We start from the raw sequence: 25,569 nt of genomic DNA on the forward strand, positions 1-25,569 counted from the left end.
TGGGGGACAAATATTTAATAATGGGCTCTTCAGTCTAGCAGAGAAAGGTCTAACACGATCCAATGGCTAGAAGTTGAAGCTAGAGAAATTCAGACTGGAAAGAAGATGTAAATGTTTAACAGTGAGAGTATTTAACCATTGGGACAACTTACCAAGAGTCATGCTGGATTCTCCATCACTGACCACTTTTAAATCCAGATTGGATGTTTTTCTAAAAGATCTGCTCTAGGAATTATTTGGGGAAAATTCTATGGCCTGTGTTATACAGGAGGTCAGACTAGATAATCACAATGATCCTCTCTGGCCCTGGAATCTATGAACTTACAGTCCTGCTGTTTCTCAGTGCAAACAATTATAACACTAGGGGTTATCCAACTGATCGAAGCAAGACAACCTTGACTTTAAGTCCAGCCTAATTAATGCAGCCAGAGGCCTCAAACAGAAGCACCTGTGACCCTAGACATGCTATAGGAAGCACCACACCCATGGACACTTTCTTTCCATCCCCTAGCAGGGGGAAAAGAAGCCCATTACCAAGGTCAATGAGCATTTGTAACAGCGTAATGTAAGGAAAGATCATCTCAAAAAATACATTTTTGTAATGAAGGGATCTTTTTCCTATTTATGTCACATTAGTAGCTAAGCACTGATTTACAAAGCACTTTTTTATATATCTACTAGGCTAGTGCGCAAACCAAACATCAGCTATAAGAATCCATGCGACAGCAAATCAAAAAATAAAACTAGAGAACAGGAAAACATTTTTTGTGTGACCTTGAAAATAATAAAGGAGACACAGGAAAAAAAATCAACATGTGGAAAGAAATTCCACCGGCCTGGAGTCAGAGGACATAAAGCTCTGGGCTGGATTCTGCTGTTGGACACCATGGCATAAATGCAGAGTAGCACTGCTGAATGCAGCAGGCTCTACCCCAGATTTCATGCTTACGTAACAGAACAGAATTCAGCCCCCTATGTTTGGAAAATGCACATGGCACAATAACAAGCAAGCTACCAGAACCAGAGCGTAGGAGGTGAATGAAAACATGAATCAAACTGCATAGTTAAGAGGGGAGATAATGAGGGAGCTTAAAAATGAACCACTTAAAATACAAGTTTCTAGGAAGAATAAGTGCCCTATTTGTTGAGGGGTTGCGTCACAATGGCAGGGGTAGTTTATTCATAGATTACAAGGCCAAAAGGGATCATTGTGATCATCTAGTCTGACCTCCCGTATAACATAGGCCTGAGAACTTCCCAAAAATAATTCCCAGAGCAGACCTATTAGAAAAGCATCCAATCTTGATTTAAAAATTGTCAGTGATGGAAAATCCACCACAACCCTTGTAAATTGTTCCAATAGTTAAATAATCTCACTGTTAAACATTTACACATTATTTCCAGTCTGAATTTGCCTAGCTGCAACTTCCAGCCATTGGATTGTGTTAGCCTTTCTCTGCTAGACAGAAGAGCCCATTATCAAATATTTGGTCCCCTCATATGTAAGCACAGACTACAATCAAATCACCTCTTAGCCATCTTCTTGTTTAGCTAAAGAGATTGAGCTCCTGGAGTCTATCACTATAATTTTCTAATCCTTTAATCATTCTCGTGGCTCTTCTTTGAACCCTCTTCAATTTATTAACATCCTTCTTGAATTGTGAACATCAGAACTGAACACAGTATTCCAGCAGTGGTCACACCAGTGCCAAATACAGGAGCAAGATAAACTCTACTCCTACTCAAAATTCTTTATGCATCCATGGACCATACTAGCTCTTTTGGCCAGAGTATCAGACTGGGAACTCATGTTCTTCTGATTATCCGCCATGACCCCACTGCTTCCCAGGATAGTATGTAAGTGTGGCCTACATTCTTTGTTCATAGATGTATATATTTAGCTGTATTAAAATGCATATTGTTTGCTTGCACCCAGTTTACCGAGCAATCCAGATTACTCTGAATCACTGACCTGTCGTCTTCATTATTTACCACTTCCCCAATTTTTGTCCCCACTGGAAACTTTATCAGTGATGATTTTAGATTTTCTTCCATGTCATTAATAAAAGTGTTAAATAGCGTAGGGCCAAGAATCGATCTCTGTGGGACCCTACTGGGAACACTCCCATTCGATGATGATTCCCCATTGACAGTTACATTTTGAGACCTATCAATAAGCCAGTTTTTAATCCATTTAATGTGTGCCATGTTCATTTTATTTTGTTCTACTTTTTAAATCAAAATATTGTGCTGTACCAAGTCAAACACCTTACAGAAGTCCAAGTATATTATGTCAACTTTGTTACCTTTATCAACCAAACCTGTAATTTGAGCAAAACAGAATATCAAGTTAGTTTGACAAGATCTATTTTCCATAAAGCCATGTTGATTGGCATTAATTACATTACCTTCCTTAAATTCTGTATTGATCAAATCCTGTATCAGCCGTTTCATTAATTTTGCCTGGGATCAATATCAGGCTGACAGGCCTACAATTACCTGGGTCATCCTATTTATGCTTTTTAACAAATTGCACAAAATTAGCTTTCTTCCAGTCTTCTGGAACTTCCCTGTGCTTCAGGACATATTGAAAAATCAAGATTTATGATCCAGTGAGCTCCTCAGCCAGTTCTTTTAAGGCTCTTGGGTGCAAGTTATCTGGATCTGCTGATTTAAAAATGTCCAACTTTAGTAGCTTCTGTTTAACATCCTCCACAGATACAGTTGTGCCTCTGCCCCCTTTGTGATCTCTCTCACTGCACCCCATCATGTGTCAGGCCTCATGCATTTACCTCTCTCAGAGTGGAGTCCTGCACTTCTCCCACTCTTGATCCTGTGCTGCAGTATCCTATCTATGCACTGTGCTTCCCCTGCCAGTCTGACTGAGTTTCAGGCACCAGTGGTTCTTCACTTTGGGACTCTGACCAGTAGTATCCAGTGGTCTAACAGTCTTACTGAAGCTAAAGTGTTGTTTACATTGCCGTAAGGACAAAGCTTTTAGAAAAGGAGTACTTGTGGCACCTTAGAGACTAACCAATTTATTTGAGCATATGCATCCGATGAAGTGAGCTGTAGCTCAAGAAAGCTTATGCTCAAATAAATCGGTTAGTCTCTAAGGTGCCACAAGTACTCCTTTTCTTTTTGCGAATACAGACTAACACGGCTGTTACTCTGAAAGCTTTTAGAGGGAAAGATTGATTGTTGTTTTAAAATCCTACACACCATTTTACCCAAAGCCCAGCCATCCCCTGATGGTGACTTAAGCAGGCCTAACTTTTCCAGCGGCGTCGTGTGTCTCTCTCTGGTTTCCTTGAACAACAGCTTCATCTTTTGAGAGAGTGTCCCTTTTAATCCTGCCAAAGTTCATCTGTCCTGACCGTTCTCTTCCTATGCTGTTCAAAACTGGCTGGCTGGAGACGGAGGCAAAATCCACCAGAGCTAGTATTTCTCGCATTGTCCCTTAGCCACCTCTCAGCAAACTCTTAAGGCATTCTTCCCTTTCTTGCCTGCTTTTCCAGACAGCCACCTATGGACTATGCAACTATAGTCAGTAAACATCCCAATAATAACGAGGTCAACATACAATGCTCATAAATCATCACAGGGCAGCTCCAAATCCATCAGACTGTACAAATACACACATGGAAAGGAATGCAAAGTGCACAATTTGGGGAAGGGGATGGAAACACCTACTGCTTTGTATGAAAGGCTTAGATGCATGCACAATATCTGTAAGAGACAGTAGGCCATATCTGGATCTGCCTAGTAATTAGAACATCACATTCTGTTGCTTTATCCTAGAGCCTCAACAATAAATAAAATGGCAGGATGTCACCAGGAAAATGCAACCATGCGCGCATGCAACCCACACACCTCCTGGGTGTGGTGCTTTGTCCCATCTAGTGGCACCGAGACACTAGAGAGAGAGAATATGAGTCTGCTCTACAGCCTTAGCTAAGAGCCATATGGTGTTTACCTCATGCAGTAGAGGCTCATGCACAAAGGTCCCAGGTTTGATCCCAACGACCAGGGTCTGTCAGTGTTACGCACACACATGCCTTCCTCCTCTCTCCTAAACCATAGCAAGCAATGTGACATTCTACAAGGCTGTTTTAAGGAGAATGGTAGTTAGAGCACAGAACTAGGTATCTCACATCACTAATGCCAACTACGGAGACCCTGGCTAAGTAACCTCACAGTCCTCTGCCCGCTTCCCCATCTGTAGGAGAAGAATAATTACAAGGTATTGTCACTTCCAAGCATGTTTGTGTCAGGCCCCCAATAATCATGATTAGTTTATGTAACCCCTTTGGGGTCTAGCGAGCATGGCCCCTGTAAATCATTGTCCTGAGGGAAGGAAGTGCTGATTGTTCCAGGAAAAGACAGGGCTGTTTTATGGGAGAGAGGGAAAGCAACAGGGTGTGTGTGTCTCTGAAGCTCCAGACAGATGGGCTACAGCAAGCAGGCCCACACAGAGTGAAGCAGCCAAGAACCTGCCCAAAGCCTGGGAAGGACAGGGCGGCCAACTGGGAACATCCCAGGACAGGAGCCAAGAGAAGTACTGTGCCAGGGAGGAATCGCCCAAGAAGGACAAACTGGAGCTGGACCCAGTATCACTGCTGCCCAGAGCTGCATGGGGAGGTGAGTACTGGGGCTTATGACTTTGCATTGGGAATAAGGAGGGAGGCTGTAGCAAGCTACATGGGGAGGTTGTCGCTCTGTGTGGCTTTGCAGAGAGTAGCAGAAGAGGGCACAGGAGGAGTTTGGGAAAGTTTCCTGACAACCAGGGGTACCCAAGACTTACCACCAGACAGGAACTTTGTCCTGGACTCCTGAACTCTGAGTACAGACACACTGCTCGGCGCCTGCCCTTTCAGACCTTTTGGTACCACTGGGCCTGTGGGACCTTGTGTTGAATCTAGCCTCATTGTACTGCTCCTCCTGTCTTCCCCGTTGTTTTTCTCTGTTCATCCCTGTGAATAAACATTTCCCTTTCCTGTATTCCTTTTATTGTTCTGGTGTGTCTGTTCACCCTGGGGCAGGGGGAGGGGGGGTTGGAACAGGTGCCCCTGGGGTGAAAGGGACTTTCCCTCCTGCGTCCTGCATATGCCTTTTCTTGGCCAGAGTTGCCTGCAGAGCAGACTACATCTTAGATTTTGGATTCTTTTTATCTGCTTTGGGGTTTTGATCTTTTAGGATTCATCATTGCAAGCTTTTCTTTGCAACCATGAGAACTAGACACCATTTTGTTTTTTAAATGAGAGCAGAGATTCTTATGTATTTACCTGATTCCTGGAGTTGGGACTTTAAGAAAAGCATCAAATATCAATAGACTTATGATAAAACTGCAAGCGTTGGCAGCATAATCTATTCTAGACCTCTGTTGTGAGGCTTGATCAGTTGGGATTCAGGGAAGATTTTTAGAGGCACAAATAGGAGTTAGGCACCTAACTTTTCAATACTTCCTCTTTTCAAAACCTCAGAAGCCCTCCACCATTCAATGAAGGTACATTTTAAATTGCTTGCTTAGTTTGGGTATTTGCAACAGCAAACGGCCGCTGCCGAGATCTCCAAACAGCCATTTGTACATGCAAATAGCCAATTTACTTCCACATTTTTTCATGGACTCATGAGCTTCCATTTGATGTCTGCAATATTTTTAAAGAGCCTCAAATGGAATTCCTAATCTAGATTAGCCCCCTTTAAAAACAATGATTAAATCAGGCAGTTAAAAGTTGTTGTTAAACTGAAGATGAAAGTAGGCAACCACACCACAAACCACGCCCTATTCCAATGTTAAAAGGTGTTCTACATATACTCTTATCTGCCATGTTTATGGCACTGATTCTGAGCACTATGAGTAGCCTGTCTGGAGATATGAGTGCTGGATTGGGAGTTAGTACAACTCAAATTCTAATCCTGGCTCAGATGCTGGTTTGCTCTGTGGCCTTGAGCAAGTCACCTTGACCTTCCAGTCTCATTTTTTTCATGTATAAAATGGGGATAATACTTACCCACTAACTTCACAGGGGCATTGGGAGCATTAATTAGCTACATGGTGCTTTGAACATGCAGAGAGCTATGTCCAGCTGCCCAAATTATCTCAATTACACCAGCGTAGCTCAAAGTGAATGGCGTTAGAGTAATTGATATCAGAATCAGGGCCTATACATCTGGGGCCTATAGGAGAAGCCAGATGAAGAATAAAAGTTTCCTCTGAGTTCTGCAATGCAGATCTGAAATCCAATATTCTGTCTTACTTCCTGTGTGAGCATAGAAAGAGCAGAATAGTGAAGGCTAGTTACACTATGTACATACCAACTGCTTAAGCATAATTTTGCCCTTTCTCAAATAAATGCACACATTTCTTTTTCAACATTATTAATGCCAGTGAAATTCTAGTATTGACAACAGGAAACGAGAAGAGGGGACTGTTTCTGTCCTACACTACTGACTTCCTGTGTGATCTTTGCCTATGTAAAAAGAGCCATGATACAGTTGCTTAGGGCAGCGTTTCCCAAACTTCTTTGGCCACGGAACGCTTTTTAGCCTATTACGGAACACTTGTAATATTATTTTGTAGTCGTTTGGTTTTCAAATAAAAAACTGTGTTGTTCATGCTCAGATATATTTTATTTTATACACCAAATCTAAAAATACAAATTTTAAATAACTTGAACTAACAATTTCTGACTGGAAAGCGCGTATAAAGTAGTACAAAAATCAAGTGCAAGAGTCAAAATTAAATTCTAGATTCTTTCACGGAACACCGAGTCACATTGTGTGGAACACCAGGGTTCTGTGGAACACAGTTTGGGAAAAGCTGGCTTAGGGAACCAGTAAGGTTTAATTGGCTGGATTGTGCGATAGTAGCAAAGAATTTTAAAAAAATTCCATCACTTTGTTGGTTACCATGTTATCAGACAGCTTTTTTTTTAAATGTCAGTACAGTGCAGAATATCGACAGTGCCTGCCTCAGAGCTTCGACTGTAACTAGCAAACTTTTACATATTTTTTATAACCAGAAAATTTGCATATTTTTGTAAACAGCTGCTGCCAGAAATCTTATATTGAATAAAAGATTCACTGATGGAGCCTGACAAGGGAATATATGGAAAATCAACTAAACAGCCAGAGAACTAAGGTCTTAGCAAACAGCCTAGGCTGCCTCATTGTGCGGAAGCGTACATTATGTTACAAGACGAGCACATTAAGAAGCTACTATACCACTTGATATCATTTTCCCTTCTGGAAGTTGAGATATTTAAAAAACTGTGACAAGATTTCTGTATACGTTATTTTTGGGGTTTTGTTGTTTGTTTTTAGAGTAATTCCTTAAAACTAAAGACTTCAATGTGAATTGTTAATGTAGTTCAAAGGAGGAGATTGCATGTTTTCTGGAGGAAAAAACCGAAAACAAAGCACTTTTTTTCCCCAAAATGCACCATTTAAAGCCCTCAAGACGATTCTGCTTCGGCACCAATGAAAGCTTTCATTGCCAAAAAGGACATAAAAAAATCCCCAAACAATCCTCATATCAATAACTGTGTATCTAAAAGAAAAAAAGAGGGCACGATTCAGATGTGAAGACAAACCATGTTTGAAGTGGAGAGTGGACTAGATGATACATCCGAGGGAAAGGGACAAAAGGAGACTCCGCTGATTGGAAGGCATGAGATGCACTGTCCTAGGGATGGGGGTTCCACGACCACCACTTCCAAGAGAAGGAGGCGGGTGGTGGTGGTCGGGGACTCTCTCCTCAGAGGGACTGAGTCATCTATCTGCTGCCCCGACCGGGAAAACCGAGAAGTCTGCTGCTTGCCAGGAGCTAGGATTCACGATGTGACGGAGAGACTGCCGAGACTCATCAAGCCCTCGGATCGCTACCCCTTCCTGCTTCTCCACATGGGCACCAATGATACTGCCAAGAATGACCTTGAGTGGATCACTGTAGACTACGTGGCTCTGGGAAGAAGGATAAAGGAGTTTGAGGCGCACGTACTGTTCTCGTCCATCCTCCCCGTGGAAGCAAAAGACCCGGGTAGAGACCGTCGAATTGTGGAAGTCAACGAATGGCTACGCAGGTGGTGTCGGAGAAAAGGTTTTGGATTCTTTGATCATGGGATGGCGTTCCAAGAAGGAGGAGTGCTAGGCAGAGACGGGCTCTATAATATCTAGCTCTGACAAGCTCTTTTCATCTGTAGATTTCAAAGCAGGTCAGGATCATCACCCCCATTTTATAGACAGGGAAACTGAGGCACAGAGCAGTGACGTGACTTGCTCAAGATCACCAGCAGGTCAGTGAGAGAGCTGGGAATAGGACTCAGGTCTCCCATGTCCCAGCTCAGTGCTCTGTCCACTAAGCTGCACTGTCTCACTGCTTGATATTATGAGTATTCCAGTAGCATCTGGAGGCCCAAACTAAAATCGGAGCCCCCTTGTGAGAGACACTGCACCGTACTAACACAGACCAAGAGAGAGGCCCTGTCTGAAAGGGCTTACAGCCTGAAAAGACAAGACACATTAAGGTGGGAGTAAAAAGAAAAGGAGGACTTGTGGCACCTTAGAGACTAACAAATTTATTAGAGCATAAGCTTTCGTGAGCTACAGCTAGTGTAAGTGTGCCTTAGTGGGTCACAACTGAGGACGCCACTTTCAGGATGAACTGCTGAGAAACAGGGCAAACACAACCCCAAACTGGTGGTTCTTCTTTTATAAGATATCCCAAACCAGCCACAAAAGTAAACTCCTGTTTCACCACACTGGCTAACAAGAAAACAGAAAGGCAGTTTCCTCAGGCATTCCAGTTCTCATATCACCACCAAAACACTGGATTCAGAGATGAGTGGTTCTTTACAACCAGTCTCGTCAAATAAAAGGTTCCTCTGATCCCAAAGGACCAGCCACACGTCCAGGTCAATATATAACTTAGATCTTACCCAGAAATCATTCCTGATCTGTTCCCGGCAAAAGCATCACACAGACAGACAGACCCTTTGTCCCTCCCCTCCAGCTTTGAAAGTATCTTGTCTCCTCATTGATCATTTTGGTCAGGTGCCAGCGAGGTTATCTTAGCTTCTTAACCCTTTACAGGTGAAAGGGTTTTGCCTCTGGCCAGGAGGGATTTTATAGTTCTGTATACAGAAAGGTGGTTACCCTTGCCTTTATATTTATCACAGTCTACATTTGACTTAATCCATTCATGTAATAAATTTCCCTGAAATATTTCCTAAAAGTCTAAACCAAAAGCCCTTTAGGCAGTCTCAGAGAGAATGAATGCATCAAAAGATGGGTTGGTGGCTTCTTTTAGAGCAGTAAGGAGGGCACTTCCCAGCCTGGGTAGATGTACAAGCGCTAATCCTGATCTACCTTGCCCACTAAAAATAGCAGCCTGGATGTGGCAGTGCGGACAACAGCTTGAGCTAGCTGCCCAAATACAAACGCGCTCAACCCCCTGGGTAGGAACATGAGCATCTAGCATGAGCTGCTGCCCGTGCTGCCATGAGCACACTATTTTCAGTGCACGAGCTAAGCACAGGTGTGTCTACATAAACCGGGAAACAACCTCCCAACTGTTGTGTAGATGTACCTTATATGTATAGGTTGAAAATCTTCCCGCTGAGAGCATTACAAAAGGCACAGATGGGAGACAGGTGAAAATCAAGAGGGAATTGTTGTCTACCTGGCATTTGTGTCTGTAAAAATCTCCTTCTCAGTCTTTAACGAACATATACCAGTGTTTATTTCTCATGTCAATTATAATTAATAAGTGTATTTGTCAACAGTATTTTACACTGGTAAGACATCTGATCATGCAAACCCTTACACTCATGAGTAACTTTACTCAGTGGAGTAAATTATTGCAATCAGTGGCACTGCTCACTTGAGTAAAATTAAGTACAAAGTTAAATATGTGCAGGATGGGGCCCATACTGCCTCGCAAAAGGTCCATATTACAAATTCCATGAGTCTCTCCAGAGAGATCAGATGTGGTCTATGCAGACTGCATGGTACAGTAGTTGATGGGAAAGATACAAGCCTGGAGGAAAAAATCATAGATCTTTTAATTTTTAATAGAACATAAGATCTCAGAGGCTTATAGCAGGCACTTAGGGAATCAACTGTGTTTTTGTTAACTTCAGTGCTTTGATATTTTATCATAAACCTGACTTTAAAATATGGAATCTGCATTTTAGGTTTATAGGAGTCTGAAACATCATCCTCAAGCAAAAGGCTTTGACTTAGATGAGGGTCAGAACCCGAGGCGTTATGTGCTCTGTTAAAGAATTGAGCAGGTGCAGAATAACCATCAGTGACAATTTAGGTGACTTTGAGCTTCCCCCATTTACAGCAGCTAAGGATTTTATCCATTATGCCCAAGGCTGAAGGCAAAAGTAAGAGGGCCACCGACTCTGCACCAGCATTGTATCTCCGTGGACAACACCATGCAGCATCGACGGTCGTGTTTCTCAGTTGGTGAGTCGCAACCCGAAGGGGGTCACGAAAGGCAACTGTGGGGAGGCGAGGCATTGAAAATGTCATTACAGTTAAATGCAAAGAAAATATTGCTCCCCCTCCCTCTGCACACCCTTATCCTGTAAGATCAACTATTCTTTGTCAAACTCTCAAAACACGCATGCCTCCAAAGGCTTATCATTGATACATTTTTTACTCTTACATTTACTATCAAAGTAAGGTGGTCATGAAAATTTTTAACTTCAAAGAAGGGGTCACCAACCTGAAAAGGTTCAGAAACATTGATCTTGGGGGAAGGACAGTACATGTTTTGATCCAAGACCATGATTTCCTTTAAATGAAAACCACATCACATCTGTTTAGTGGAACTCTCCAGAATCAAGAGTTTCGCAGAGTATATTCTTATCCAGAGACAATGTAACAGCAAAATCTAATTTATAAGACGCACTCAGGAAATGGCTTATAGCATGCCAGATACACTCCAATCTTTGAATTCATTTATTTGCACGTTGTGCTTGGTGATGTGTGCCATCATAATATTTTTATTGCCAGGAGTTTAGGGAGAACAAATCACTCATAAGCGGCAGAGCCAGCATTATGGGATACAAGTCTTCCTAAATAAGAGGCAATAAAAATTCAATAGTGTTCCCCCAACTATTGCGTGTATTCTTTATGACACATACCCACCTTTCTTTTCTTCTTCCAAACTTTTGCCATTTTTAGTCTCTTTCTGCTTATTACCTTTCGAGTCCCAGGGAGGTTCAGGCAAGCAGAGTGAAATCATCCATGTGGGAAATGTTGCCCGCACACAGTGGTTAATGCTGCCATTTTACAAAAAAACGCACCTGGAATCTTTAACAGGCACAAGCAGTCAGCAGTGCTGTTCTACATCCCTTCCAAAAGCCAGCATGCGCCACGTCTCAGCGCCCCCGGCTATCATTGCACTGGCAGGGGTGTGTTACAGACTGGCTCTTGCAAACAGCTGCAATTTGGCAGAGCCCTGTGCCCACACAAAGCTCCACTCACAGGCTCTGAGCAAGCAGAGGGTTTTGAAGGATTGTTACCTTCCAAGGAGGCACAGATTGCGAGTGAAATATTGACCCCCATTCAATGGGCGTTTTGCCATTGACTTCCATGCAATTGGCAATTCAAAGTGAAATCCTACCATGATGTCCTGTGGATGGAGGTCTCGTCTGTCACACAGCCAGTTCGTTTTATTATTTCTTGAGGTTTATAGAGCAAAGCACCTACACGCTGGCGCTAGGCACTTTTTACTTAAACATACTTCAAAAACAGAACCAAAACAATGGAAACAGCCCTCAAACCATACCAATCCATGTAACAAAATCACCACTCTCTCAATGATATTTACATGGCGCTCATTCCGGCCGCACTCCCACAAGTATCTACCCTCACACTCCCAGTGAGGCAAGGCAGTGCTAATTAGCCTCATTTTATAGGTGGGGAACTGAGGCACAGTGAGGCTAAATGACTCACCCATGGTCACAAAGGAAGTCTACAGCAGAGCCAGGATTTGAAGCCAGCTCTCCCAAGTCTTAGGGCTGGTCTACACTGGGCGGGGGAGGGGGGAGAATCGATCTAAGTTACACAACTTCAGCTACATGAATAACGCAGCTGAAGTCGATGTACTTAGGTCTACTCACTACGGTGTCTTCACTGTGGTGAGTCGACTGCTGATGCTCCCCTGCCGACTCCGCCTGCACCTCTCGCCCTGGTGGAGTACCGGAGTCTACCAGAGAGCGCGTGGGGATCGATTTATCGCGTCTAGACTAGACGCGATAAATCCACCCCCGCTGGATCAATTGCTGCCCACCAATCCGGCGGGTAGTATAGACATACCCTTAGGCTACTGCCCTAACCACTGAACCCTCCTTCCTCTCTGGAATTAGCCACATACAGAATAAATAAAACAAATACCCCACCCTCCCCAAGAACCCAACGTGATATATATGGCAATTTCCTAGACAGTCCTCACTGAATTAAGCTAAACCTTACTGATTTAAGTTTAAGTATCTTAGGAGTTCATTGTATTAAAAATGCAAATATATACGTACTATTGCGGGATTGTCTGTAACATCCTTGAGGAGGTGACCTGACTAATGTAAACTGCAGGAAGTGTTACAAGCTGCAAAAGGACTGGTTCACAGTCATGCTGGAAGGACATAACAAGTGGGGTCCTGCAGGGATCAGTTCTGGATCCGGTTCTGTTCAATATCTTAATCAATGATTTAGATAACAGCATAGAGAGTATACTTACAAAATTTGTGGATGATACCAAGCTGGGAGGGGTTGCAAGTGCTTTGGAGGATAGGGTTAAAATTCAAAATGATCTGGACAAACTGGGGAAATGGTCTGAAGTAAATAGGATGAAATTCAATGAGGACAAATGCAAAGTACTCCACTTAGGAAGGAACAATCAGTTGCACACATACACAATGGGAAATGACTGCCTAGGAAGGAGTACTGCGGAAAGGGATTGGGGGGTCATAGTGTATCACAAGCTAAATATGAGTCAACAGTGTAACGCTGATGCAAAAAAAGCAAACATCATTCTGGGATGTATTAGCAGTAGTATTGTAAGCAAGACACGAGAAGAAATTCTTCTGCTGTACTCTGTGCTCATCAGGCCTCAACTGGAGTATTGTGTCCAGTTCTGGGAGCCACATTTCAGGAAAGATGTGGACAAATTGGAGAAAGTCCAGAGAAGAGCAACAGAAATGATTAAAGGTCTAGAAAACATGAGCTGTGAGGGAAGATTGAAAAAAATTGGGTTTGTTTAGTCTGGAAAAGAGAAGACTGAGAGGGGACATGATAACAGTTTTCAAGTACATAAAAGGTTGTTACAAGGAGGAGGGAAAAAATTGTTCTCCTTAACTTCCAAGGATAGGACAAGAAGCAATGGGCTTAAATTGCAGCAAGGGCGGTTTAGGTTGGACATTAGGAAAAACTTCCTAACTGTCAGAGTGGTTAAGCACTGGAATAAATTGCCTAGGGAGGCTGTGGAATCTCCATCATTGGGAATTTTACGAGGTTGGACAAACTCCTGTCAGGGATGGTCTAGATAATACTTAGTCCTGCCTTGAGTGCAGGGACTGGACTAGATGACCTCTCAAGGTCCCTTCCAGTTCTATGATTCTATGAAACAATGAGCTTTTTACAGTTAAGTGGATTTCCCAGGAAGCTGCTTGGGGAGGATGTATGCAAATGTAAACTCCTCTAAGGAGGGAACCACTGACTGCTCATCACCTAGATCACGAGGACAGATCAACAAGGTCTAAACAGGAGAAAAGAGTGACTCACAGATTCATGGGTGTACTTGTTCTGAGCCAAGGCAGTTATGAACTTGTAACCATGAAAAAGCTCCAGGGTGAGGTTTGAAGGACTGACTCCTACCACTGGTGGTGTTGGAGTGATCTCTGGTAAGCTTATAGGCATGCATGTAGGTTCTCTTATTGTTGTAATAGGTTTTCTCTGATGTTTTCACCTTAAGAATAAATGTGCTTGCTCAGGAAAAGCTGTGTGGTAACAGAACTGTGGGAAGTTTTGCTGTGTATAGCCTCTGAAGGGAAAGCAAAACAGGCCTACTTAGGCAGTCTGACCTGCTGGGGAACTCACAGTGTAGGCAGGGAACTGGGCAGCCTGGAAAAGCCCTGGTCAGGAGGGAGAGAGGCAAGTCTTTGCCCAAGAGAGGTGACAGCTGGGGATCTGGAAACCTAAAAGTGAGTGCCATTGCTGGACTACAGATGGGGGATACAGGTGCAGTTGTCCTGAACTCTAACGCCATAACCACCCAAAAAACTCCAACCACCAACAAATGCCAAAACTGGAGGGGAGTTGCTGCATGACTGAAGATCAATAAATGGGCTATTTCAAACCAATCTGGTAAAAAAGTGGGGGAAGAGAAGCAAAGATTTCCAATTTAGAGTACTTCACAGAAAACGCCCTGCCAGCTTCACCCTCCCTTTTAAAAACCATGGAAACCTGCAGCTAGAGCACCCAAGCTGATCACAACGGAGGGGGACTCACATGCGGGGGGGGGGGGGAAATATCTCAAGGAGGCGGGTCCCAGCTTAACTTCTGTAGTCAGTGGTTAAATCTATGAGGTTTCCACCCTTTGTTTCCAGTTCTTTTTAAATCAGGGGAGGCCAAACACTGGCTTGTATGGTATAACCCTAGACAACAAATGTCAAGTCAAAAATTCACCAGCTTATTACTGTTACTATTAATCTAAATAAATTAAAACAACTTGGAGGACAGTGTGTGGTTTCCAATAACCAAAAAGCAGATTTAAAATAACTTCATCTTTGCTTTTATGGCGCCTAAAAATATTAGACATGTTTACTTCCCTGGAATACATCGCTTGCAAAATAAGCAGCAAATGGTTTAAAGAGAGATGCTCCAAAATATAAATCACTTACTGTCAAACAACATTCTGGAAAGTAAAATGAACCTTGCCAGAACTGTCAATGTTGATTTTCAATCTATCACATAGTTTAAACAGCAGTGATCACTTTCCCCCGTATGTTTCCCTGAAAAATGTCGCTATTTTTGAATTGCCCAAGGCTTAAGAAGTGTGGGTTTTTTTCCTTTCTTGAAGTCATAAGAAACAAGATAACAAAAAAGACATTGATATACTGCGCACACAGATTATAAATACACTTCAGAATTAACTCTATATTAGGAAGTGCAAACTACTGCTGCCTATTTGAGACAGACGGCCTGGTAGATAGTTTGAGGCAATGAGAAAGTAACCCACTGTTATTGCTTCACTTTTAACTAGAGCTATCATGGCATCTGAAACTGGAAAGTGCCATAGGCTGCTAGCTCTCACCCTAAGCCCTGATCCTGCAAATGCTTACACTCATGGTTAACTTTATGCACATGAGCAGTAGCTTAATTTTATGAATGTGAGCAAAGTACATGCCTAAATGTTTGCTGGTTAGGAGCCTTAGGATGTGACAAAACTGCCAATCAAACTGCCTTGACATACGGGTATCATAAGAAAAATGACTATCATGTGACATTGTAAAGTGCCATATTTATTCTCTTTCCACAGCATCTAGATCAAATTGGCTCCATTTACAAGTCGAAGGTTGATTTTTCTACCTACCAGGGCTGCAAGCTCACCAAGGGCAGCCTGTATTCAGTCCCTTCCATCAGAACCAATAAAGATTGTTTAGCTGGAACTTAGCTGTTATTTTGGTTGTTGATGAACAAGGCACAGTAGAAGCCAGTTCATTCATCCAGAGGAACAGGAGGAGTTCCTTACTCACGTTTGTCAATAAACTAAGCACTTGTGCCTGACAGCGTTTAAGACGCTGACCTGGGAGATGTGGGTTCAAGTCGTTGCTCCACCACAGACTTCCTGTGTGATCGCAGGCAAGTCACTTAGCTGCCTGAACACCTTTTGAAAATCTGGCCCCAAGAACCTTTGAAAATTTGGCTCTAAGAGTGGAACGCGCAACAGGAGTTAAATTCCTCACTTCCATTGACGTCAGTGTGATAAGGTGAGCATGAGATGATCTCTCTTATTGGACGAACTTCTGTTGGTGAGAGAGAAGTCCTCAAGCTACACAGAGCTCTTCTTCAGGTCAGACCCCTCTCTCTCACCAACAGAAGTTGTTCCAGTAAGAGAGATTCCCCCACCCACATTGTCTCTCTCATATCCTTGGCCCAACATGGCTACCACAACACTGAACATTGAATTCAATGGAATTTAGGAACCTCACTCCTTTTGAGCATTTGAGTCCAACTGTGCCTGAGTTCCCCAACTGTAAAACAGGGATAATAGCACTTCCTTGCCTCCCATGGGAGTTGTGAGGATAACTACACTAAAGATTGTGAGGTGCTCAGATACTACAGTAGTGGGGGACATATACATACCTTAGATGGATAGATATTGTCACCGTTCAGGGCAACGGAACCTGTGTTTCCCCCCTCCATGGGCCCTTCAGGGCACCCACTCTAGGGTCCCAGTTCCTCTGCCATCATCTCATTTCACTTCCTCCTGCTTGAGGTTTTTCCAGGCTACCTTGTACTCTGCCTACACTGTGATAATCCCAGCAAGACAGACTGCCTAACCCGGCCAGCATCTGTGCTTTGCTTTCTCTCCAAAGGCTAAGAACAGCAGTAATTGCTAGCTGTTACAAGTTACCACAAAGCTCTTCCTAAGCAAGCACATTTATTCTTAAGGTGAAAGCATTACAGAGAAAACATTAAAACAATAAAAGAACCTACATGCATGCTAACTAGCTTAGCGGAGATGACCCCGAACTGCAGCAAGGGCTCTGGTAGGAGGCAGTCCTTCAAACCCCATCCAGGGTTCTTCTGTGTTATAAGTTGTCATAAATATAAAGGGAAGGGTAATCACCTTTAAAATCCCTCCTGGCCAGAGGAAAAATCCTTTCACCTGTAAAGGGTTAAGAAGCCAAAGGTAACCTCGCTGGCACCTGACCAAAATGACCAATGAGGACACAAGATACTTTCAAAAGCTGGGAGGAGGGAGAAAAACAAAGGGTCTGTGTCTGTCTGTGTGATGCTTTTGCCGGGGACAGAACAGGAATGGAGTCTTAGAACTTAGTAAGTAATGTAGCTAGAGATGCGTTAGCTTATGATTTCTTTAAATGGCTGAGAAAATAGCTGTGCTGAATAGAATGAATATTCCTGTCTGTGTGTCTTTTTTTGTAACTTAAGTTAAGTTAACTTTGTAACTTTTTTGTCTAGAGGGATTCTCTATGTTTTGAATCTGATTACCCTGTAAGGTATTTACCATCCTGATTTTACAGAGGTGATTCTTTTTACTGTTTCTTCTATTAAAATGTTTATTTTCAAGAACTGAATGTTTTTTTCATTGTTCTAAGATCCAAGGGTTTGGGTCTGTGGTCACCTATGCAAATTGGTGAGGATTTTTACCAAACCTTCCCCAGGAAGTGGGGTGCAAGGGTTGGGAGGATTTTGGGGGGGGGGGAAAGACGTTTCCAAACAACGTTTTCCCAATAAACCCAGATAAACGTTTGGTGGTGGCAGTGGAAGTCCAAGGACAAAGGGTAAAATAGTTTGTACCTTGGGGAAGTTGTAACCTAAGCTGGTAAAAGTAAGCTTAGAGGGTTTTCATGCAGGTCCCCACATCTGTACCCTAGAGTTCAGAGTGGGAAGGAACCTTGACATAAGTTCACAACAGCCTTAGCTCAGAATTAACCCACATCCATAGGTTAGTCTTTCCTTTATACTGCTTGGGCCTTTGATATTGAGATTCCATGAACTGGTGATCACTAGACAAGGGGCCCCTCCTCATGGCGTAGCTTCAAAAGGCTGGGGTTTTGCATAACCAGGAGATGGGGAATTTACATTCAGTTTGTGGTAGAAGTTCGCCTTGCAAATCACTTGATACTGTTTGTCCCAAAAGTCCGTTCTTGTCTGGCACACTGTTCAATACAGTCCTCTGAAACTCATAACACTCCCCAAGGTTCGCATCACATCTCCCTCCTAGAGAGGTTACATATAACCCCGTATAACACATAACCTTTGGATTTAATACAACAGACTCCAACGATACTTAAACTGAATTCAGTACAGGTTTTCAAGGATACTGCAAGAAATTGCTGTCTCTGTCACAGACACAGGGCTGGATTTTTGAAGGTATTGAGCACCTCATTGAATTGGAGCGCAGGAGTCGCACGTCTGAAAAAAAATCAAGGCCACAAAAAGCAGATGGGTTGACGACTGTGATATATGCCATCATGTGCCAGCAATGCCCCTCTGCCATGTACATTGGCCAAAGTGGACAGTCCCTACGTAAAAGAATAAATGGACACCAATCAGACATCAGGAATGGTAACATACAAAAGCCAGTAGGAGAACACTTCACCCGCCCTGGCTATTCGATAACAGATTTAAAAGTAGCCACCCTTCAACAAAAAAGCTTCAAAAACAGACTTCAAAGAGAAACTGCAGAGTTACAATTCATTTGCAAATTTAACACCATTAATTTGGGCTTGAATAGGGACAGGGAATGGCTGGCTCACTACAAAACCAATTTTCCCTTTCTTGGCATTGACACCTCCTCATCAATTATTGGGAGTGGACCACATTCACCCTGATTGAATTGGCCTTGTCACCGCTGGTTCTCCACTTGTAAGGTAACTCCCCTCTCTTCATGTGCCAGTATATTAATGCCTGCATCTGTAATTTTCACTCCATGAATCTGAAGAAGTGGAGCTTTTCACCCACGAAACCTTATGCCCAAATAAATCTGTTAGTCTTTAAAGTGCCACCGGACTCCTCGTTGTTTTCGTTGATACAGACTAACACGGCTATCCCCTGATACTAAGAAAGTCTTGTATTTATGCAGGTAACTTCCCAGTGACAGCCACCCTAATTTCATCATTTTTTAAAGAAGAAATGAGGCCCAGTGAGGCTGAGAGAATGGCCACAGCATTCTTGCAAGCAACAATCTTACTAGGTAAATTCCTTTCCTGTCCTTTATCCTTGGGCCCCCTCCCTAGTATACTGCACACAATTATAACAAGACAAATTGCTGGGATGTGTTAATTACTATTATGCAGTGCAGAGGTAAGGCACAACATTGTTATTAATCTGGGCAAGTGGTGCCCTCTCCCCACAGTGCCATCTTGAGGGACCTATGAGAGGTAGTTGCCTAAAAGCCCCAGCTGAGGTAAATGACAATGTAAAATGTTTGCCTGGTAACAATCTGACAATCAGTGGCTTCAGAGAGAAGAAAGATCCTTCCCAGAAGCCGCCCCCCCAAATGTCTGCCAAAACTGGGGGTCCAACACAGACAGCTGGTGGGGACTGGATCAAGGAAGAGGAGAAAGTAACTGTGTCGGGGGCCTGAGAGTGACGTGCTAGGGTAAGTAACTGCACTCTCAGGATAAGCCATCACATGGCCGGGGCTGCCCAAATACTTCCACTAAGCCAGGACAAGCACAGTAGTCAGAGGACGGGAGTTGGCAGCAATGGCTGTTACGTGCCAAAATAACTTGCAGGATCTGGGCCTCAGCTTCCAGCAGCAGGAGACAAGCAGGTGAGTTCAGAAAGCGGGCAGAAACCAAGAGACTTCTCTGCCCTCAGGATGTGGCTAGTTAGGTCATTCCAAATGGCCACATTGTCAGAAATGCTCGCCCCGTGCGAAGTGCAGCAGCTCCTGATCAGTCAGATGGGGACATTGCTATAATCAGTGCAGTGCCATTGGGGTGCATGGTGCTTTGTAGACACGTAAGAAAGCCAAGTTCCCTGCCCTAAGATAGCTGATATCATGCCATGTACCAAAATAAATAGAGTTCCCTTGACGGTCTTTCCTCTGTGGTTATAAGTATATGGCAAGTTACAGAGGCCTGGGAATCATGATCCACTGAAAAACTGGAGCAGTCTGACACTAATAGTGTAGCAGATAACAGAGAGCCACCATTTCTTTTAAGACTTTTGGGGGAGTAAAACCTTTACACTGCATCCTGCATTCACAGCACTAGTGAAGCCAAAAGAATCACGCTGAGATTCTCTTTTCTGGCCAGCGCATCAGTCTCCAGAACCTCTTGTCATAGCAGAATATTTCCAGTTCCATAAATGGAACCAGCAGCCAGAATGCACATTTAACCCGCTGGTGGGTGGGTGCTACAGGTCCGCCTTCTGTACCTGGTCTACAGAGGATAGGACGCTAATACAGCCCCAGGTAGGGAGCCCTAGCTCAAGCAACAGCGACTCTTGCTTTGAGCTCGAGCGGTTCCTGGTTCAATCCCCAGAGTGTTAGCCAAGATGAGGGCTATCACAGGTGGCAGAACTGAGTAAAGGAAGCCAGCACTGTGAATTTGGAGCAAATCTGCACAGTCCCATGCTGGTCTGGGACACAATGCTACACTGAGCTATTTGCTGATACAGGTTTTTCTTACATATTTCCAAGCTGTTGATATTTGATGCCAGGGGAGGCTGCAACCAAAGGCCTAGAAGGAACGACTCAGGGTGCGGGTGATGTACACCAACCAAATTAGTGGTATACTAGCCAAGTGTTGGACGGAGCAATGTAATTTTAAATATATTTGGTGTGCATAAACAGACCGTAAGCTGGATGATTGTTATTTCAAAGGGCGCGGACCCTAAGAAAGGACACAAAAATAAAAGTATACACAAGTGTAAAAAAATTCATATGAAAGAATAAAGTCGTTTGTGCTGTGGGTGAAAGATTCCCAGACTGTGAGGGTGACTCCACAAATAAAACTGGCATGGACGGACACGCAATAAACAAAGCCCAGCTAGTATTTAGACAGAACTGCGAGTGGCTGGGAATCCCTTAAAATTGGAACTGGACACAGGGTCTGCAGTGTCAGTTATCTCCTGGAGGGATTATGAAAGGCTATTTAGAGCCGTCCACAGCTGTACACAGCTACAGTCTGTCTTGGGACATATTCAAAACAAGACACACAGCTAGTGCAAGTCCTCCACAGGGAGGCTGAACACAAAGGTCTGAAATGCTGGTTACATCTATTTGTTGTAGCATCACAGGGACATCTGGCTCTACCTTCTTAAATTAGATTGGAATGACACCAAAGCAGGGTCGCAAACACACAATTATAGTAATACCTAGCTCTTACATGGCATTTTCATCAGCAGATCTCAATGTGCTCTACAAAGGTCAATATTGTTATCTACATTTTACAAATGGGGAAACTGAGGCACAGAGGGCAAGTGACTTGTCCCAGCTCACCCAGCAAACAAGACGGGAATAGGACCGAGGTCTTCCAAATCCACTGCTCTACCCTCTACTCCATATTGCCTCCCCTCAGCTCTGGAAGTGATGATCTACTGTGAAGGGACAGAGGAGTGAACACATATGCCTTCCCTCTCCATTCCATAGTCCATGGAAGGAACTGGCCATTCACAATGGCTACCAACTTGTGTTGGAAGAGCTGTGCTCCAGGCCGTCTAGAACAAAGGAGCTGTTTTTAATAGCAAAACATTGATAAACAAATTGAAAAGTTGCCCAAAGGATGGACAGTGTGTCAGCAGCCGCAGAATGCACCAATCCACCCTTGGGATTAGGGACTGGCCAAAGATTTCACGGGACCTGTCTGGGCCCAAATGCACCTCGTTTTGATCAATGCCCATGCAGAATGACCAGTAGTATTTTGCATGTCACCTGCAACTTAAGCACATTGAAATGTGATACACGTAGTGTGGCCAGGTGGCCAGCTTTCGACCAGAAAGTCCAGTTGAAAAAGGGACCTGACGGTGTCCGGTCAGATCTACTGACCGGACACCCAAAGTCTGGGTACTGTGGACAGGGGAGGCAGGGAGGCGCAGAGTCATCACCCTCGCCAGCCCCTACTCAGCCAGGGCCACCTCCTGCCTGCATTGGGCAGCTTCAGCTCCCAACTCCAGCTCTGCAGGTGAGTCCCTCCCGACCCATGCAGGGGGGAGGGGAAATGAGAAGCGAACTGGGGGTGGGACCTCACGGGGAGGAGGCAGGGCAGGACTGGGGCCTTGGGGGAAGAGGTGAGGCAGGGGTGAGGCCTGCGGGGAAGGGGTGGGGCAGGGGTGAGGCCTGGGGGGAAGGGGTAGGGAAGGGGAGGTTCTGGCACTCCTGCTGGGGTGTCCGTTTTTTACATATTACAAAGTTGGCAACCCTAGATACGCTTTGAGTAAACTTCTGTGCTGAACCTCTTACAGGTGCAGCCTACGCCTTGCAGCCCAGAGGAAAGAGGAGCTAATGTGGCTTTAAGTTACCTTTCTGCACCCATCCAATCCCGGGCTGTTCTGAGGTGGAGACACTCTTGAGGTAACTCAGAACAACACGGGTAGGCCCCAGGGGCTGTGGTCACCTCCCAGGGCTACGACATCAGATGCAGCACGGTCCAGAATCTCTGCAGCATTGCACGGTGCCCTGACACATCCCCTCCCACACAGCCCTAGACCTGTCCTGCTGCTCACACGAGGGATGGCAAGAGGGGCCTCAGGAGACAGCCTTACAGCTGTCTTCTGCAGCCGCTGCAGCAAGGGAATCCTCCCCCTGCCCATTTCTGGGCCATCCTGATTATCACTGCAAAAGGTTTTTTTTTCCTCCTGCTGATAATAGCCCACCTTAACTGATCACTCTCGTTATAGTGGGTATGGCAACACCCACTTTTTCATGTTCTCTGTGTGTATATATATATATATATATATATATATCTTCCTACTGTATTATCCACTGCATGCATCCGATGGAGGGGGTTTTAGCCCACAAAAGCTTATGCTCAAATAAATTTGTTAGTCTCTAAGGTGCCACAAATCCTTCTTGGTCTTTTTGCTGATACAGACTAACATGGCTACCCCTCTGAAACCTCTCACCTAGACAGAAACACTCCAGGCAGCAGCACTGGCCAGCCACCATCTGTTTATTTTTTGGACAACACTGATTTTCAGTTGGGTCTCCACAAACAAGACCTTTGAGGATTCATTTACAGGTCAAAAGAAGCTGCCAGAAACAACATGCCAGATTGCACAAATTGCACATGGGCCAAAATGTGCGGGCAAGAGACTTCCGTGGAGACCAAAAATGCATCAGAAGTGCTACTTGGCCATTGAGGTACACAGGAAAGGCCAAAGATGACCAAATCGGGTGCAAAGATACAGGGTGGGTTTGTCAGAGGTGGTTAAGGGAGTTGAGTACCCATCTCCCATTGAATTTCAATGTGATCTGCGTGCCTTGCCTCCCATGGGTTCTTTTGAAAATCCTGGCGTGTGTGTGGCACATACATACCTGTAGCCAACGTATTACAGAGACTCCTTTATTACCAGTGGCTACATCAGCTGAGTTACAACAGAGAAATCAAGCTCCTTTGGCAGTTTCCCCTTTGCATGCAGAAGCAGAGCAAGAACTAGATACAACCCACCTTGAGCTGATACAGGCCTGGTCTACCCTGAAAATTGACGCTGGCATAGATATGTCAGTTGGAAGGGTGGGAAAAAACCATGCTCCATGGGACACAGCTAAGTCAACCTCAGCGCAGACACAGCTATTCCTACAGCTGAATGCTTCTCCCAGCATAGCCAGCGTCGTTCAGGGAGGTAGGTGGTGTTACACCACCAGCAAAAAAACTCCTTCTGTGGGCAAACGCTGTGCCCACACAAGGGGGTCTGCTAGCGTAGGCTCTGTAGTGCAGGCAAGGCCACCATTCAGCAGAGTCAATACACTTCCCCCAAGGAGTCATGGACAGGTCACCGAGGGATTTTTTCCAAGAAGCATTGATAGAGAGCCATTTACCCTCCCCTCTTTGGTCAGATAAATACACTTAGACTCTACTTACAGGGCCATTTATTCAGCGTAGCGCTGAACTTACACCGGGGTGACGTTACAAAAAGGCAGTTCTCACCATTGGTTCATTATACGTAGTGTGAAAATTTTTTGAAAGCGAAGCACAAAGGTGTTGGCAGAGCGACATTCCCGCCCCCCCACCCCCACAGCAGTGTGGTGCCATGGGAGTGACCCACCTTAATTCTGCCCCCCAGCTGGGGCAATATTGGGTACAAGTTAACAGCCCAGGCCAAGGAGAAGCCAACCATATACTAACAAAATAGCACGTCCCCTTTCACCAGGGTTTCAGGACAGGAACAATCACAATACAGTTTACAAGCTCCTTACCACAGAACACTTGTGGAGCATTCCCAAACTTCAAATTCACCAAGCAGAGTAGCTGAGTTTAGTAGGACTAATCTCCTGCCGCCCAGAAGAGGAAACCCCCACTCATTACACCATGTACAACTTCTACTCCCCTTCAGCTTGTTCAGTTTCATCTTCCTGTCTATATAGCCCAGCCCTAGGGCAGGGCTTCCTTGAGTACAGTCAGGCTGTCATAGAATCACAGAAGATTAGGGTTGGAAGAGATCTCAGGAGGTCACCGAATCCAACCCCAAAGCTGAAGACTCCAGCTTGTCCTTTAAAGGGGCAGTACACAATTTCATGTGTGGTTAGCAATTCTGGGGGAAGGAAACTAAGATACTGGACTGAGTTACAGAGCTCTCATGACTGAGCGACAGATAAGATAGAACAAACAAGGATTTTCATATGGATTGTTCTCCGTGGTTCTTAATAAAGTTTGTTCAAGATATTTGTGTGGTGTGGGTGAGTGTGTGTGAGTGAGAGAGAGAAAGCACACCCAAAGAAAGTTTAAAGAGTACATACTAGGGCCAAGGGTGGTGTGTTACATAAAAGTAGTAAGTTGGACGGCTTCATTATAGATTGAAAGTCTGGTTAGTTCTGAGATTGGTGTTTTGCTGATACCTTACAGTGAGGATGCACGGTCAACTAGGCTCTCCCGTTTTGCCTTCTGTAACTGCTGTTGTCCCTTCTCTCTTTAAACTGCTGTTTCACTAGTGGAAATCTGTTTTATAAGTTTTGCTATATTCATGCATTGCATAAAGAGCCCAGAACATTATTTATGCCAGCAATTAAGAAGTGGCTTGTTTGCCAACATCTCAGACTGGCTGGTGTGAAATTTAATTTGTGCAATTAAATCCATGGATGGGGAAGCATGAAATGCACATTTTGAATTAATGTCAAGTTTTATCGTAATACTTAAAATAATATTCAAGAGGCAAAGGACACCTGAATGAAGTATTCAAAATTATGAAAGATATCAAGAAAACTGATCGGTCTTTCCTTTGTACTTTGTCTCATACAATGGAAGAGTAAGGACATTTGATGAAATAAATGACTGGTAAATTGAAATTTTTAAAAAAAGCAATACATCGCATAAAGCCTAGAAGGTAATGCCACAAAGTGCAGAATTCAATGTCGCTGCTGTATGCAAGTCACTGCACACATTTATATGCAAACTAAGGTACAGCTAAGGCAATAAGTGGATCACCTGTTACTGTCAGGAGGAAATTGTTGGCCATGCGGGCACACACAGTGAAGCTATGTGTATCATAGAGAGGATTTTACCTTCCTCTTGAGCACCAGGTGCTGGTCATTTCCTGAGGCATGAGACCTGATTAGGGGCTGGTCTACGCTACCACTTCAATCGATGTAACTTATGTCACTCAGGGATATGAAAAAGCCACCCCCCTGAGCGATACAAG

General features: G+C 44.1%; 1 protein-coding gene across 1 annotated transcript in view; it reads right to left on the reverse strand.

The window, feature by feature from the left end:
* Positions 1-25,569, reverse strand: part of CRHR2 (corticotropin releasing hormone receptor 2) — a 252,557-nt gene that overhangs the window by 198,622 nt on the left and 28,366 nt on the right. The gene's annotated exons all lie outside the window — the stretch shown is intronic.

This window comes from Chelonia mydas, chromosome 2, assembly GCF_015237465.2.
Source record: "Chelonia mydas isolate rCheMyd1 chromosome 2, rCheMyd1.pri.v2, whole genome shotgun sequence".
NCBI lineage: Eukaryota > Metazoa > Chordata > Testudines > Cheloniidae > Chelonia > Chelonia mydas.